At 46.2% G+C, this 7,313-nt stretch overlaps 1 long non-coding RNA gene across 1 annotated transcript in view; it reads left to right on the forward strand.

Moving 5' to 3' along the window:
• The window catches only part of LOC311607623, a 96,385-nt gene extending 90,500 nt beyond the window's left edge, over window positions 1-5,885 (forward strand). The window contains exons 5-6 of the long non-coding RNA XR_014782664.1: window positions 2,165-2,192; window positions 5,546-5,885. This is a non-coding gene — a long non-coding RNA (uncharacterized lncRNA). The remainder of the gene's footprint in view (window positions 1-2,164; window positions 2,193-5,545) is intronic.
• The last annotated feature ends 1,428 nt before the right edge of the window (window positions 5,886-7,313 follow it).

Here is a 7,313-nt window from a genome sequence, read left to right on the forward strand (position 1 = left end):
TGACCTCATCTGACTTCTGAGCCTGTCTGTCGCTCAAGATCCCTGGGTCGCTGCTGACTCTAGCCTCTCCTTATTCCAGACTGAGCCCCAGCAGCTTTCTCCTGACATCCCTTCTGCATCAGCAGCTCCCGGGTCTCACCACTGGGGGTCAAAGGTCTCACTTGGTTACAGTGGCTTGTGGGATCACAGGCATGCACAGCCACACACTAAACCTCACTTGGAAAAAACAAACAAACAAACGGTGTTAGAATAACAAGGAAATTGAAAAGATAGTAAGACTTCCTATGCAGCTCTCACCTGGTTTTAACGTACATTTAACATCTGTTTGCACGGCACATCTGTTGCAGTTATGAGCCACCATCAACTCAAGTCCGCACTTTGTTCCCATTTCCTCGGTTTCCTCTGCTGCTCGGGACTTCTTCCCATGTTGCACACTGCACTTGCTTGGATCCTCTTGATGGTGACTCTCTCAGGCTTCTGTTGCTTGATGACTTTGGCCATTTTTTAGTGATAATTTTTATTGTCTGTTCTCTGTAGAGATGCATATTTACAGCTTTAATAACATCCCAAGGAGGTAATTTGTTTCTTTAATTAGTGTGCTGCGAGCTCTGTGTTTTTAGCACTAAACACCTATCAGGTTTGTGACTTGTGAACATTTTTGTCCTTTAGTGTAGCATGCATTTGCTTGTTTTCTTGTTTATGTTAAAATTTTAAAAATTTATCTATTTATTTTTGTTTTTAATCCAAGATGTTATATAATATATTTTAGTAATTTCCCCTACCCCAATTCCCCCCAGATTTCCCCCACTGCCCTCCCTACCCAACTGTGTGCCATACTATCCTGAGTACCCTAACCTAATCATCTCTGATTTTTTTTTTAATTCAGGAAATAAACCTAGAGTCTTACGCATGCATGGTAAATAAATACTCTAGCACAGAGCTATTTAAAACCTCTCCAGCCCCACCTTTTCCCTTTATTTCTGAGTTGCTTGACCTGGGATTATCAGAGTGGCTGATCACAGAGGGTGACCTTCCCACTGCAGCACAGGAGGGTGGCGGGTTGGCTGCTCTACAGTGGCCTAGGCCACCTGGGTGTAGCAGCTTCTTGACCACAGTTTGTCTCCCCCACCACAGGAGGGGGTTTGTGATTTGTGTTCCTCCTCAAGAGTGGAGTCTCTGCATAAATTATACAGAACACTCACGTGCAGAGATTTGTCTTCTGTGGTTGTTAATTAATCCAATCATTCATTAGTGTCAGTGTGGACTCATGGGACTTTATACTCTGGGTTCTAATTAACTCTACTTTATTTTTCTCTTTTTGGGTTGCTTCAGCTTTGCCTATGGTGAGCTTTTTCAATTGATTCCTTGTTCTAGAAACGTCTTCCACCCTGCATCTTCCCTCGTTCTCTTCACAAGCCTCCCTGATGCTGAGCAGAGCTCTGCTTCAGTCCCCCATATTTATCTCCTGCTTCTTCTCCTGCCCCACCCCCTCTATTCAGTTATGCACTCTCTTCCTTTCACAGTTCTGCGCCTCTCCATGCTGCCTGGAGCCCCTCAGAGCCCCCCCTGAAGCCTCCCAGCCCCCCCCCCCCCGGAGCCTCCCATTGGCTGAGTCCTTTTAGGGCAAGTTGGGCCATCAGCACCAGATACCTTCATCATTACCTCTGCTGGGGAGATTCATCTTTGTATTACTATTAATCAACACCAGTGACAAAACCCAAAAACTCTGTAGCCTCCTTAAATGGCTTTTTTTTTCCCCCCATATATTCTACACTATGGGTACTATGGGCTGTGAAAATAGAGAGTCTGTGTCAGATCATCTCTTTTAGATGATTCATTCGTACTAATATGTCACTGGCACAGCCTTAGTTAAGAAATACGCTCCCCTCTGAGGCCAGGGCAGCAGGCAGGCTAACTGCGGAGCTTCACCTCACAGGCAGGGTAGCCCTGTGCATATGTGTCTCTGTATGGCGTCACACTGCCTCCCACTAGACTATGACCTTGAGTGAGTTTGTAATTTCATCTTCATATAGGAAGTCAAACTGGCCACAGAACACTGACCCACGGGAATACAATGACACAATTAAGGCAGGGTGCTTAAAACAGTAACTAAGATATTGTAATCATCCAATAAGTGACACTTGTCATGATTTTCTTCTTCCAGGTCTCCAGTGTACATGCCCTGCTTAAAGGTACTCCTTTTTGGGAATAGTTACTATTTTAGGACCTGCCATCCAGTGTATGGCCTGTGTGTGTGTTTGTGTGCATGCACGTGCAAAGCGTTCATGATGTTCAAGGGGGAAAAAAGCAGCTTGCCTCTTTTCACCAAAGCAGATGGAAGAGATTTCACAAGCGAGCATCCAGAGATACAGTGTTCTGTCTTTTAGGAGACAGAAGGCCTCTAGTTTCATGCCTACACCAAGATCTAGAAAAAAATTAAGTCACTTTTTGTTTATTTCCATCAACTGTATAGTGACCGCCTCTTCTGAGCTCTGTCCCCTTTCCCAGTCTGGAGGTGGTTGCCCCAAAGAAGCAGCCAGCAGATGTCAATCAATTTAAAAACCTACTTCAAGGCTAAGTGTGATGGCTCATACCTGTAACCCCTGCCTCTGAGAGTCTGAGGCAGGAGGATTGCTGTGAGTCTGAAGCTAGTCTGATCCAGATAGTGAGATCTATATTGAGGTCAAACAAACAAATAACAACTACAAAAAAGCAAACCACAGAAAAAGATACATTTCTTCAGGCTGGGGAGAAAGTTCAGAACATGAAGAGCAAGCCTGAGAACCTAGATTTTTATTGGGGGAGGGGGGAAAGGGTGTGATGGTGTGTGATGCAAGCGCTGGAGAGGCAGGCCTCAGGGACTTGCTGACCAATCAGCCTGGCCTGCTTCTTAAGCTCCATCCAGGTCAATGGTTTCTAAGGACTGATCCTTGCTTCCACATGCATATGTATGTATGTATGTATGTATGTATGTATGTGTGTGTGCATGCACATGTGTGTGCAGTTGCATTTTTATTTTTATTATTTTATTATTTATTTTTGGTTTTTCAAAATAGGATTTCTCTGTGTAGCCTTGGCTGTCCTGGACTCCCTTTTGTAGACCAAGCTGGCCTTGAACTTACAGCAATGCACCTGCCTCTGCCTCCCTAAATGCTGGGATTATAGGCATGCACCACCATGCCCAGCACTACTTTATTCTTAATTACAAAGTAATATTACATCAGTGCATTTGCTTTCAGGTAAAGCTAAACTTGTCACTCATTGTTAAGCCAATCTTAGGGTGCTTACTGGTTTATATTTGCATACACACAACCATGGCATTGCATAAATTACATATTGTTTTATTTTTCAATTTATTACTTTTTTATCAATAAATATGGGTCAAACTTTTTTCCTATTGATCTGAGTTATATGTTAGCCATTTTCCCTCACAGCTGTCACTTCATTCACTAAACTTTACAACTTTACATCCCAACTACCAATAATCTGCGCCATTAAAATGCCTGGATGGCTTGCACCTGCTGCTCCATCAACACACCTGGGAATGTATGACGACTCCCAACCCTCAGGCTTTGCCCTGACTCTGGGGGTGGAAGGCACACCCAAGCACCTGTACCTGTAAGCAGTGGCCAGACGAAAGCCTGAGTTTAGTCCTCACATAAACGTGGAAGTAAAGAGTTAACGCCACAGAGCACCATGGCATGTAATCCTCCATCAATGTACACACACACACACACACACACACACACGTATGCACGCGCGCACACACATACACATACACACTCGCACACACACATGCACATGCACACACTTATAGTAAGTTTAAAAACTTTTTAAAGATGGCAGGTGACTCAAACTTGGAGGCTTAGGTTGCCATCTGGGGGCTCTTGTCTTTAAGCCTGACTTCTGGAGGCTTCTTCTTCCAATCCACAGCTAGAGAGAGGTGTTGCGTGTGTCACTGGCCAGGCTCTGCGAGGTCAAACCTCTGTCCCCATAGATGGGAAGACTCTTTTCCTCCTTTACGGCCACCACTGAGCAGAACTGTGGAGAAAATACCTTTCAGTGTAATCACTGATATTTTGAATATATAAGACGTTTCTTTTCAACTACCAATATAATGCCAGGAAGAACAGCTGAGGTTTATGTGGAAGCTTTAAAATGTTTTAAATTGATAAATTTACTTTAAATTTTTTCTCATTCAAAGAGATTTCTTTTCCTAAATCCTCAGTCGCACCGGGCTATCGATGTATCATGTAAGTGTTGTCTTGGTGAGAACACAAGAAAGCATAAATGGGATTCAGTGTGTAGGGTGCGAGATGCCCAGTGTAGAGAGAGAAAGACTGGTGCTTGACAATGAGGTGGGAGGAGAACGTGAGCAGCAAGATGGAAGCTTGCCGTAGACAAATTCAAGTCCAAAAACAGGCTCTGTCCCTTGGCCTGCAGCCTAGTTACTCCATATTTTAAGACTAACTCTTCATCTGTAAAATTAATAAAATATCACCCACATCATATGTGTGTTCTGATGTTGACATCTGTGTGTGTCTGCGTGTGTGCGCATGTTTGTGTGTGCATGTGTATGCATGCTTGCTATTTGGATGTAAGTGAAGGTTAGAGACTGATGTCAGAATTTCTTCCTCAATTGCTTCTCCACCTTGGTTCTTGAGACAGCGTCTCCCATTGGCCCTAAAGCTTACTATTTTGGCTAGGTAGGCTAGCTGGCCAGTGAATTCTTGAGATCCTCTGGTCTCTGCTCTTGGAGCTCTGGGAGGCTATAGACGTGCAGCTTTTACGTGGGTGCTGCAGAATCCAAACTTAGATCAAGCATCAGTTCCCAAGCTTTGTCCCCGTGGAACTGCCCTCCGTAGCCTTGTGAGTCGCTGGCTCATCTTTATCCTTCCTCAGGCATGATGTGTTGGAACATGGCATTGCACAGCTGTGTGTGCTAACCTTTCCAGAACATTCTTAGATGCATACCCAAAGTCTTGCTCAATAGGCTGAATTAAGGATGGGGCAGATGCTGGAAGAGGGTCAGCAAGTGAAAATGTCTTGAAAAGACATGAAAGAGGCACTATAGTCAAGATGAGCAGGCTTCAGGCTTCTTAGCCTGAAAGTCTTTTCCTTCCTTCTTTCCTTCCTTCCTTCCTTCCCTCCTTCCTACCTTTCTCTTTGAGATAATGTTTGTCTGTGTAGCTCTGGCTTTCCTGGAACTATAGACCAGTGTGGCCTCCAACTCAGAGATCTGTGCCTGCTTCTGCCTCCTGAGCGCTGGAATTAAAGGTGTGCCAGCCCACGCCCTGCATCTCGGCCTTTTCTAAAGGGTTAAATGAAGTCACAGTCTGTGCATGGGTTGGAGGCATACAGTTCTCAGAAACCCAATTTCTGGAAGGAGAATGCTATGTAGTTGCAGGAAATATAGAAGGATATGTTTTTATTATTTCTAGAAAAAAAAAGGGGGGGTTATATGAGTGGAAATTTCTGGAAAGGAGTCAGGGAAGGAGAAACAGATGCAGGGTCATGACCTAACTGAGTAAAACTGTTCTTCCAGGAACTTCGGCAGACAAAAGCCACTCTGCACAGAGAGTACTGTGATCCAATGGAGCCCTAAAATTCATGTGTGGGGGCCCCAAAGCCAGGTGCCTCTGAATGTGGCTGCATTTAGAAGCAGAATCTTCATAGAGGTCAGTGAGGTAAGATGAGGTCATGGAGATGGCCCCAATCCAGTTTGACTGCTTTCCTTGGAAGAAAGTTCGGATGCAGACAACAGACTCGCACAGAGGAAGGCCTTGAGGGGACATGGGGAGAGATACCACCTGCAAGCTGAGGACAGGAAACCAGTACTCAGAGCCTCCAGAACTGTGAAGAGGGTGGCGGGGGAGCCAAATTCGCTAGTTTTAAGCCCGCTAGCCTGCGCCCTCCCCCCCCCCCCCCCCCCCGCCCCAGCCACAGTGTGTGGCAGCCCAAAGCAAAGTACTCCAGAAGCTGAGGAGAGGCCAAAGGCCCCCCCTCTCCTGCCAGTGCAGCTGTCACAGTTGGCCATTCTTTCTCACTTGTCTCCCCCAAAGTGAAAGACTTTAAGAATCTGTTTGTTTACTTATTTTTAAGAGTTAAGTGATTAAAAAAACAAAGTGCATCTCTCCCTGAAAGGTGGGTCCCGGCAAGCTGTGTGAGTCCTCTCTCCTTCGGGTGAAGGGACCGATTAGGCTTTACCGAGAGGATTGTAAGGAGAGGTGGTTCCAATAGGCATCAACAGTAAACAACTTGATGACTGTGGTCCCTCGGGCTTCCCCTTGGCTGTCCCCTCCAGCAGTGGACCCTGCTGCTCCCCAACATCGCTGTTTGATACTGTCAATCTTTGGCACCAGTGGCCCACCTCTGCTCTGGCCTTCTACGACAGGGGAGTCTTTCTTGGAGGCTTCTCCTCCCACTAAGAAAACTACCCCAGCCCCCATGTTTACATCTTCTACTGTGTAAATATTTGCTACTGTTGACTTAACCATCAGGTGTATCGCTGTAAGAAGGGGGCTTTGCCTTGTGGGAACTGATCCTTCTGGGATTTGAGATCAGTGTCCGTTCTCATTCTAAGTGAACCCCCTTTGGGACCAGGCATCCTGGCTCCTTCAGACTCCGATGGGCCCTTCCACATCCGGGTTGAGCAGTTCACCACCACAGCTGGCTGGGCGGGAAGGCTGAGGAGCAGCGGGGCCTGAGGTGGTCTTGGGGCAATTGGAGGGTAAATGAGCAGGAAGATTAATAACATGTGGAGAGAAGAGCTTCCACAACACGCCCGCCGGAACGGAAGCGGTTGACGCGTCACAAAACCCGCCCTCGATCATTTATTTGGTCACCTGTACCTCCAGCCAAGGACTCCATTCATTTGCCACTGTTCGCTTGATCTTCTTCTTCTGCCTGCTCTCTGGCACCCTGGACTCTCACACGACTTCTGTGAGGTGTTTGATGTGGGATTCCCCACAGGACAGTTACGACAAATTGGTTGGTGGTGGTGTTCAAACCCTCTCTAGCCTTTCTAACTATGGTTTAGTAGTTGAATCCGTTACTGACTAGGAAGCACAGCTCTGGGAACACTATCAGTTGATCTAGTTCCTGTTTTGTTTGTTTGTTTGTTCCGGGTTATTGAGACAGGGTTTCTCTGCGTAGCCTCTGCTGTCCTGGACTTGCTTTATAAATCAGGCTGGCCTCGTACTCAGAGATCCACCTGCGTCTGCCTCCTGAGTGCTGGGATTAAAGGCATGAGCCACCAGGGACCCAGCTTCTATTTCCTGATTTTTTTTCTCCCTTCCTATTTCCTATCCCCA

This window comes from Acomys minous, assembly GCF_964271855.1.
Source record: "Acomys minous genome assembly, chromosome: 10".
Classification (NCBI taxonomy): Eukaryota; Metazoa; Chordata; class Mammalia; order Rodentia; family Muridae; genus Acomys; species Acomys minous.